The 11,240-nt window shown below is 35.8% G+C and overlaps 1 non-coding gene and 1 pseudogene across 1 annotated transcript; one reads left to right on the top strand and one right to left on the bottom strand.

Moving 5' to 3' along the window:
* Positions 1–218: 218 nt before the first annotated feature.
* On the top strand, positions 219–4,148 carry LOC101311214 (annotated as a pseudogene).
* Positions 4,149–5,590: 1,442 nt separating this feature from the next.
* On the bottom strand, positions 5,591–6,158 carry LOC101297857. The gene is made up of 2 exons (XR_185040.1): positions 6,148–6,158; positions 5,591–6,028 (listed from the first exon to the last, which is right to left on the bottom strand). It is a non-coding gene; the product is annotated as an uncharacterized LOC101297857 (transcript).
* Between the last annotated feature and the right edge of the window lie 5,082 nt (positions 6,159–11,240).

The following is an 11,240-nucleotide window of genomic DNA, read 5'->3' as shown; positions in this document are numbered from 1 at the left end:
TCCTCTCTCTCTCTCTCTCTCTCTCTCTCTCTCTCTCTCTCTCTCTCTCCCTTTTCAAAACCCTAACTTAGCTCCGATTCGATTCAGATTCTACAAGTACGATTAGGCTCCTAGGGTTTGACTGCAATTTGTATGAAACGGTGTCGTTTAGTCCGATTTCTGAAGTTTCTTATGTGATCTTCGGTGGCTCCCTTATGGCATCGGATCCAATTCCAGGCATGGAGTCGGTGGTGGCCTCCGTCACCGGGTACCGCGGATCGGAGCTGGAGAATCTGATCGAGCTCATGACTTTTGCAGGTGCCAGCTATATCGGTCGCTTGTCGCCTTCTAATGCCTTCACTCATTTGGTTGGTTTTCGAAACCATTTACTGATTTTTACATGTGTTTTCTGTGCTAATTAGGTTCATAACTGCAATTTTTATTGATCGATTCTGCGATTAGGTGTGCTGGAAATTTGAGGGGAAGAAATATGAAATGGCTATAAAGTTGAATCTCATAATAGTTAACCACCGCTGGATTGAGGACTGCGTAAAGCATCGAAAGCGGCTTCCTGAGCATCCCTATACCTTGCAAAGGTATCGCTTCATTTCCGCTTTCTTAGTGAATAATGTGTTAGATTACAGCAGTGTTGTTCGTAATTTCTTAGCGCAGAAAGTAAAACTGGCTTTTTTCAGAAATTCGTTGGTAGTGAGCTCCATTCTCGTGTTATTTTTGTTAGAAAAATGTGGTTTAAGGCATTATGATGCAAGTTTCGGATACTAGGAATCTTTATGTTAGATTTACGAGATACTACTTTCAGATTACATGACTTTGGGTTTGAATTCTTGGCAGTGGACAGGAAGTGGGACCCTTACAGTTGAAAGTTCCGGTTGTTGCTAAACCAGGCTCCTCGGTTAAGAAGGGGAAAGCAGTTCTTGATATTTCTCATGTTTGTCGCAACTCTGAAGAAATTATCGATCTGGGGTGTGGATCTTCTCGACGTGGTGTGTTTGCTGATTTACGTCTATTGAATGAGGTAGCTCTAGTAGAATTCCTTTTGTCTTTCTCTATATCATTCATTCATCATGTATGATGACTATGATTAGATTAATCGTGTATGCTACCTCTTCACAATGGGACCAAAGATTTAAAAGTTCACTTGTCATTTGTCTAGTGAGGCAGTATATATCTCTCATTGGGGCTGTAGTCACTAGATTCAGTTTGAGTGCATATACAACTAAAGATGTTTGATTGGCGATTGTACTGATTTTGTCTGTGAGGTAACATTAGTTTCGGTGTGGTTTATTTTATGCTCCTTTTTCTTCCTTTCCGTTTCCTTTTATTTTGGTTTCGTCTTCTGTTAGGGAAATCAGAGATGGGTAGTGGGGATTGGTGGGGAAAAATTCTTCTAACTGGCCCCTATTCAAATGCTTTTTCTAGACATTGGTTATTTCCAGTTCAGAGTCTGAACATTCTCGCACACAAGGTTTTGCTAAATTAGTTTTTGGTGGTGATGACAGTAATTTTCCTTATTGGCATATGCATATTTTTAGCTCCTTGCAGTATCTTGCTAATTGTAGTGTTTCTCATTGTTCTTTGTGAATGTATGGTTCTACATATCTAGTTTTGGTTTCAGCAACCTTGCTTGTAAGTAAATGTGAATATTCTAACCAAACAACAATATAGTAGCCTGGATACATATATGCACTTGAAAACTGTAAATTTACTTTAAATCTCTTTGTTAAAGCATTTTGTTTCTCCTTTTGGATGATTTGTTTGGATCTGAATTAATTGACCCACTTTTCCATGTAAATTTGCTGTAGAATTCGTTTCCTGAATTTAAAGAAAAAAATAGTTCCCAGAAGCGACAAAATAAATCTGTGAAAACAAATTCAAAGAAAGAGCTACAATCTAGTAGCAGCGACTGTTTTGAGGATCCTCCTTTATCCAGATCACTCAGAATTGAGGTAAGAACTCAACTATACCTATTGGAATTTTTATCCCTGTGGTTTGGAGAACAATGCTGTTATTAGTAAAACAGTTAACATGATGTTTGATCACTATTTGATATCCAGTCATGGACTCATGGTAAATATATTCTCTGTGTCCTCTTATGGACATGGGGTACAGATTTAGCTCCAGTTTACTTTTACATTCATCTTTTGACTATCATGGTCTTTTCTTGTTTACTGTTGTTGAACTTGAGTTGCACCCCTAGCTTTTGTATTATCAGTTTAAGTACTTTACTTATCACTCAAAAGAAGCCTATAGACTTTTAACTTTGATGATATTATAAAGCCTGTTGGCTTTATGATCAAGTTACCATGAACTTATGGCCTTAAGTTTGGAACATCAGAAATTAGAGAGTAATCAGCATTCTTATTGCCATCTTAACATATCTCTTCTCCTGAAAATTCAGGAATCTTGCAGGCATTCAGTTACAGCTGAAAGAAATATTCCCAGTGACAATGGAATCAGCATGGCTGAAATTCCACGTAAGAAAAGGAGGCTTGTGAAAAGAGTATTTGGCTCTACAAGATCGGTACTCTCAGACTCTGATCAGGAATGCCACCCAACCAGATTTCACAGAATCCATAATGACAGGGTCACAATCCTTTCTGATGATTCTAATGACGAGTTAGACACTGGAAGAGGAATCAGAGATGAGGAACGTGAAGGTGTTGAGGTTGGTGGTAATCACTTATCTACTTCCAAGGATCCCAATTTATCTGTTGTGGATGGACCTACAGCTACAGAGGTAACTCCACACAAAGGGTGCCTTGAAGTAGATAAATCAAAAGAAGAATTGGAAATCGGGTTGGACAGTGAACATGCCACCAAAAGTCTTCCACAGGAACTTTCGTGTGTTATATGCTGGACAGAGTTTAGTACAACCCGAGGAATTTTGCCATGTGGTCATCGATACTGTTATCCTTGTATTGAAAATTGGGCTGATCAACTGGTATTCTATTCTCTTCCATTTTTTCAGTTTAGTTGTTGGGTGTTCAAGTCTTTATATAGTCAGTGATTAACAGAATTCTGACCCAATGTTTCATTCTGGTTTGAAATAGGGTACCCTTTCAAATATTAATTTGTCTGCCTTCCCATGATTTTTTTGCTGCGATTGGTGCTTCTTTTTTTTTCTCTTGTTTTGTTAACGTTATTATTCTGGGAATACATAATTCATGATCAGTAATGGTATCTGCAGAGTTCAAGGAGAAAGATTTCAACATGCCCTTTATGCAAAGCTTCATTTACTGTCATTACCAAGGTTGATGATGCAGTTACTAGTGATCAAAATATATTTTCTCAAACAATTCCATCTGCCCCAAAAGTAGACATTTCATTTCTTAATGACCAGGGAACATCGAATTTTGCTGCTCAGGTATGACTAAACTCCCTTAGTCCCTTATGGTGCTTGTTTTTTGGGTATTGACTCCTGGTGTTTGTATGGTTTTAAAGCTCCTCTTGGTATATCTTGGTATCTGACATCTGTATGGTTTTAAAGCTCCTCTTGGTATATCTTGACATCTGTTTGTAAGAGAAACAAATCTAGCTTTCGCTTCATGACTGCTTACTTTGATTACGTGTCAGTAAAACACAATTAGGTCCTCGTATTGTTTAACAGGACGTAACACAGATTGTGCTAGTATAGTTAGGCCTTAAATTGAAGTATTGAACAGGACTACATGTCTACAGCTTACAAGGATAAAGCTATGAATAACATCTTGATTTTTCTAACATAATTACCAGATCTTAACTGTTCCCCCTCCTTTTATGGAGTGTACTAAACCATTCATGGACTGTCAAAGCAATGGAAGTACGTGCAGGTGTTGCCCTTCTAGATCTAGAGCACTACTTCCTCTACTTGCAATTTCTGAAATAATTGGTGTTCATTCTTGCCCTTGCATGACTAAAACTTGGTGCAGATTTGGTTGTCTTTGTGGCTAATTGTTCTTCTTTTGTAAATTTCTGGTGTTAAACAGTCCGTATCAGCAAATGGTTGTTCCGAGTGTCATTCTTGGGAACCGGAAGAGCTGCTTATCAGTTGTAATGTCTGCCAAATTCGGCGCATCCATACCTACTGCCAGGATCCTCCTTCAAATACATGGACATGCCTTCACTGCAAAGATCTTCGAATGCTCTACCGCAGCTATCATCAATATTGATATGCATCCCCAGAAAATTATCAAGATTACCTCAATCTACAGAACTTGCTGTCAAATACTGATGTTGTGCTTGTGACCAAGTATATTCGTGATACAGCAGTCACCATCTGGTATTGGATGCTGCTCTGGTAGAGTAGTAGGAATGCTGCTCTACCATTCCTTAGTCTATATCTTTACGAAGTAATATTCTCGAAACATTTGATCAATGAATGTTCAAAATATACAGAGCATTCATCTGATTGTCCAGATTATATTGTGCAAACGCCATGACTGTTGAAGTTTCATGAAAGCTGAACCAGAACCCCAGTTGCTTTAAACCTGGATAATGAGAAATGGAAGACTTTGTATAGTTAACTCGTTGGTTATCTTCTTTCATCATCTCAGCCATTTCTGTCGCTCTCATATCCCTTTACAAGAAAAACATACAAACAACTTCAGCTTATCTATGTCTGCAAAACCGTTTTATGATTCACAAATAGAAATAAAATAGTTTAGATTGTAAAGGAGTAGTTTCTTTCAATCATTTCTTCTATAATTTTTTCTGTCCTACATCATTCTTTAGAGCTATTATCACTTTTATACCTTCATATTGATTTGTGAAAGTTGGATTCTATGAGTCACTCATTCATCCCAAGGAAATTAAGGGAACAAAAAATAAAAGACCATGCTCTTTCTGGAACCTTTTGGAATACATTATGTGGACAACCTTAGCCTTATGTGTAGTGGAACAGAATATGGAGTTGCTTTTCTGGAAATAATAATGTAAAGCCTCTGGAATGTGCATGGCCATGATGTCCACCTTCAAAACCTTCATCCATATTCAAACAAATGCCACATCAAGAGTGGCCAACTATCTTTGTCCTTTGTATCATATCCTCCATTCTCATCCTCTGTTCTTATTGTGTTCATGTTTGATCTTAACCACTTCCTTAATATGATATTATGATTAGATTAACCCCCAAATTAGTCCAAACAAAAATTTGACATGCACACACTACTTGTCCATGAAAAGGGGATAAAGAGCCATCTAACTTTCTTATGTAGTTGCATCTTTGTGTTATTTTGCATTAAGTAACAAATTTCTATGCTTTTAGAATGATATTCCAAATGGATTTGTAACGATGTTGTTCAAACTTATTCTTTCATTTGGTATCATGCATTGAATCTCATAATTCACCTTTCATTTTCTAAACAAATTTAGAGATCAATATTACAGAAATTGAAACAAATATCATTTATTCATATATAGAATTGAATCAAACAAAAATGAATCTGTCATGAAAATGTTACAGACTAGTGGCATTTCTATCTCATGTTAAAGGACCTTTAATCTTCCCCTGCATGTTTTGGAAGACAATAGAGGTACTAATGTTTAGATGCATATGCTTAGTTGCTTATAACACATGTAGATGAAAATAACTTCCATCTCTAAAGAGTACAGCCATGGGAAAATTCACACCTTGCATTCATGATAATGACAATTACATGTGTATGTATGGCTATGAGTGAATAGAGAAAGATAAGAAAGGATCAAGATTCAAGAGGGAGATAAACAAAAATAGACCATCCTGTTAATCATCCAAAACAGGAGAAGGCATTAGCTAAAAGCTAGCTAGCTATATATAGTCTGGTTTTGATCTGTATACGAAGTATCAAAAAGCGAACGTTTTCGTCTTGGGAGAGTCTGCAACTTTGAGAGTCTTCTCAATGAGCTTTCTGGCCTTCTTGCTCCTTATTTCGACTCTCATGCTATCGCTCTTTTCGATCTTGTTATAATCCTCAGCTGCAGGTTTCTTCATCTTCAAGGACCTGAACTTGGACTTCAAATTCCCCAGCAACCTATCCAACCCCATCATCACCATTTCTGCACTAGCTAAAACCTGCAGATTCACAGAAATGAAAGTTAACCAAACCCAATACTAGTTACCATGCATCACAGAACAAAAGAACACAGCTAGCAAAGGGTACGAGATCGAAGTTTGAATAACACTGACCTAGCTTGAAAGCGAAAGATTTAAAGGCCGGAGAGGGAATGGGAGATTCACAGATAGGAGTTGAAGAGAGACATGAAGAAGGAAGATAGAGAAGAGAGGTTGGGAGAGAAGAAAGTGAGAGAGATGATATGAATGATCAAGTCGACGGTTAGAGGTCATCACAATGTAAGCGTTTATAATAGGAGGAGCACTTGGGAAGGCTTACCACGTAATACTAGTGAGCTTTGTAAACCCTTTGACTTGTTGCAAAGTAGTGACCACCTTCTGGGCGGTGTATATATACAAAATCGAATATATATAGGATTGAATTAAGGAAATCAAACTTAGGGTTTAGGGTGCTAATTCAGTCAAATTATAGAAAATTCAGTAGAATGTGTTTCACAGCAATCATCTTGCTCCGATCCATAATCTTGCTGCTATAATTCGACAATAATTGTGAATGGAATCAGTTAGGCAGAGATTGAGACATTATAAGAGAAGAAGAGTTATCAACTCTAACAATATGAGTGTGCTTTTGTCTCTTTCCTTTCGTATATATACGGGTGTGGATTGTTATGTTCCTTACTTATAACTTGTACTTGTATCCCAATTACGTATAAATACAATTATCTCATTCTCAAAATGTAAGATGTGTTTCGTCTTTCTCATTACGTACTTTCTTATTATCAGGTATATATGTATTAACATGTTTTCTACTTAGTAGATCTACAATCTGGGCAGGTTTGACTGCAATCAAGAGCCAGTTGATTCTCTGCCATATCCAAGGGCCATTTCTAATTGTCATGTTCCATGTTTGTTTTATTGTGTCAACCTCGTCTGTTTCATTAGCTGATGATTTGTTGCATTAATATCCATATATGCATGCAAGGAAAATTTTCTTCTTAAGCTGTCGATGAGTTAGTTACCTACTTACCTGATTATGAAGTTCCCATGCACAAATTTGCATGTATAAGGAGAAATATAAACCTTTCGAAGTTACAATTTTGTGTATGGTAATGTTTTTACTACTTTTTTGTAACGTGAATGTAAAATCGTGATATTTCTAGCTAGAATGTTCATAAAAAAAAGTAAGTAAGTTCGACTTAAAGGCATGAAATCGTAAGAATGCTAGCTAGGTAAAGTTTTCGTTCTTCTAAAGAATTATTTCCAATACCATGCATATTAATCATGTAAATTACATCTATCGATCTTGAAATTTTTTTTTTTTTTAAAAAAAACTTTTTTATTAATAACTCACACATACATATGTCGTGAAGTTTGAACCTATGACCTTAAAGTTGTCAGTTAAACACCTTAACCAACCAAACCACAGCTCACTAACATCTATCGATCCTGAAATGAAATCATGATGTACTCATAATTGAAAAGAGATTTACGAGACTCTTACCCAACTCGTAATCGGACGCCCGTTGTGCGCTTAGATCTCTGATTCAATCAACTTTGCTAGCTTTTGTTTTGGTTGTCTTTAGCTTTGTTATTTTTACCAAAGGGTTTTTGGGTTTATATATGTCCCCCTTAGGTTTTCTTCTTTTTATCTAATAAAGTTCTCTTAGCAACCCAAAAAAAAAAATCATGGTATACTAATCGTAATTAAACCCAATAAGATGATGATCGACAAAATTAATTATGATGTGGGAATATTGGACCTAAAATAGACTGAGCGATACATGTATGCAACCTCAGCTTCTTCTGAGATAGTCATGCAGCCACGAACACACAAAGAAACAAATTAAGTTCAACATGGTCCTCGTCGATATCCCAATTCCTATAACTCCAAGGTAGCCATGCATCTACCTATCTGCCTCACATTCAAAACTGCCAAAATTAATCACTTTCCTAGAATATACGATGCTGCTAATCTGGGCAATTCACATTGAAAAAGAACTGACTTCTTCATTTGCATATATGTACGAGTTTGTTGCCTCTACGGAAAAAAACAGATATCATCAAATGGTAGCTAGATGTCACTATACAAGTAAGAAGATGGTCAACCTTGCCATATAACTTTCATTAGAATTAGGTAAACGTGATTATTATCAATATGTCCCATACACATCAACTATTGCGAATTGTATGAATCATCATATAGTTTCAAGCACCATAATCCAAAGATTTTTTTTGTTTTCTCTCACTTTGATTTGGTATTCTATATGGACACTTTTGTTTCATTCATATTTAGGGTTCTGTAGGAGGCTGATCGACATGGTATAAGAGGGACACATATGTGTCACGTTAGGCTAACTCGATTGAAACTTTGAGTTTATCTTCTCTTCTTTATTGGAATCAAAGCATTGGATTTTGATGGGCTTAGGCAAACCAATTTGAAAAACCCACAAATATGTTTGGGTTAGTGGTTTAGGAGTGTGATGGGGTATTGGTCCAACAGAGAACTACTGTTCTAACTTCACCAAAAGATGAACAAGACAATCCGAGCCCAATATACAAGTCTCAAGTTTAGTTCCTTTCTCTATCTTTTCCATCTTAATTTGCTCTTGATGACTGAACGAGTTAAATTCACGCATGCATATGATGATATGAAACTATACATTTGTACATGTACGTCTAGCTATCATCTCACAAACTAACAAACGAGTGTTTTCACGTACCGTCTATTGGGGTTTTGTAACATAAGTCTTTTGATCAATTAGATCATTTAGATGTTAATTTGTCCGCCAATCATTTTAAATTTTATGATCCTCGTCTGATACTTCTACCAATTCAAATTTTTTAGAACGAGTAAAGAACCGTAAAAATATCAAATGTGATCTATACCGGCTAAATTAGAAACCTCGACTGATGCTCAAATAAGATAAACTCGCTCTAAGGATAGAGGAATTCACTACATACCTTTCTTTAGAAGAATGTATTGGTATTCGTCCATCTGACCTCCTCTGCCGATTTCAGGACAAAGGGTTAGCTTTCACCTCTTGCATTCCCTAGTTTCACTAGGACAAGCCCTCGATCACTTGAACGATGTCCGGCCTAGCTTCTCTCTTGGCATACATATATCATTATATGTGACACACACACACAAACTCACACATATATAATGCAAATTACACACGTACACACACATATATATACATGCTGTTATAACTTAACTAAAGACCAATCTTGCAAATTAATAAAATAAACATACATTTGCCATCATCTTCACCCACCGCTCGTATTATGAACCAGGAATAATTCAAAGTCAAGTTAAAAGTCGATTCATATATATGTTTCAATCACGATTAGTGATGGCATATCAAGCACCAACTTAATTAGAGAAACGATAAGGAGAACTAGTACTATAAGATTTATATATATATATATATATATATGAATGATTATGTACTATAGATTTAACATTTTAACAGATCGATAATTAGGATGGCAAATAGTTTGATGACGACTACTTTGAAGGGTGGAGCTGGAGCCACACGGCCCACACCATCTATTCACAAAGTCTGCTGATGATATGTATCACGGTGGTTATGATTAGAAGCCAAATCTGATATATATACAAGCTTAATTAAGCACCATACATTCAAGATTAATCAATTATAGATCAATAATTTGGATTCAATAGAGAAATTGGAACTATAAGATAGTAATGGGATACCAACTGATAATATAATGTTTAGGTGGTGTAGACAAATTGAACGTGCCCTTCTTGTAGTATTTTGATCAAAGCATGCACCCGGCCAATCTATGATTGTTAAAGAATTCTAATTGTATATATGCATCAATGATTCATTTGAACATATCATTTTCTCCATTATTGCAATATATATAGTTCACTATATAAACTTCGATACATAGAGAAGGAAAAAGAAAATAAGATAAATCCCAGCTGTAGTAGAGTAGGCAATGGATGGATGTATGTATATCATGTTACAGTAGTAAAAGGTGCGTATCAAGAACTAAATAGACAATTGTTGGAGTGGCCCAAATCTTTATAGACGCTCAAGACGGCTCAAGCAAGGTAATGTTTTTTTCATGTGAGATCAATATATAATCACAAGATAAATTAGAGAACATGAAGTGAAATTTACAGACGTGCATGTCGAATTAATTGTTATATTGTTCAGACTATGAAAAACAAAAAATATAATTCTTAAAAGAAATTCATGAACAATGTAAGATAATGTACACATAAGGTTGAATCATATATTCATTAGTTAATCATTGCTTTTATTAGTCAAGAGGATAATATATATAGATCACTTGATATATAATTAGCTAGTTGAGTAAAGATGACATCTTACACCATAATTTTCTTTCACTCGATCGATGCTCGATCATGCCAAATAATTTAAGCATGCCTTGGGAACTCTATGTATATCGATCGTGATTTGTGAATGGGAGTGTTGGTCGACTAATTATTAACGACGTTAACATTTGTGTGTTCAAGACGCCAGATAATTTCTCATGCATAATTATCATACTTTTCAATGATGCTGAAAACAAGCCTCGTCATTCCTCATCAATCATCTACTCGATCACTTTCCCTTGGACTCAAATATCATTTCAAACTCGCAAACAATTTCATAACATACAATCTGTACTTCTTGATCAACGCACTTGTCATGTGTTATATTGATAGTTAATTAGCTCAATCGAAGTTTTTCTGATCGATAGCATTGAACTTTGAACTAACACATACTCACACACATATAACAAACATCCCTGAAAAATCAACAAATAAATCCTTATAATATCAAGAAGATTCTCAGAGATGTGCAGCAGGCCGGCTAGATAGGAGCCTCATGATGATATTTCTTTTTTATTGGATTTATTTTCTATTTATCATCATCGATATGATTCTCTCGAAACGTGCTTGGTCACATACTCCAAATGAAAAAGGCTCACATAGTTGATCAACAGATCTGGTTCCGAGTAGCATCATTTTCATTCCCATCCACAGCCCATATTTAGTTATTTACAGAGATATTCAATTTAAATTTTATTATAATTTAAAAAAAAAATATTAATCACTAACTAACCAGACACACCCTCTTTGAAAATTTCCAACACCCTTTTCTTTTCAGCCTACGTAGTCTCTCTTCCCTCTGCCCTTTAGATTATTACATTTCTCTCTTTCTCTCTCTCTCTC

Source organism: Fragaria vesca, linkage group LG6 (assembly GCF_000184155.1).
Source record: "Fragaria vesca subsp. vesca linkage group LG6, FraVesHawaii_1.0, whole genome shotgun sequence".
Classification (NCBI taxonomy): Eukaryota; Viridiplantae; Streptophyta; class Magnoliopsida; order Rosales; family Rosaceae; genus Fragaria; species Fragaria vesca.
This window is presented reverse-complemented; position numbering and strand designations above follow the sequence as displayed.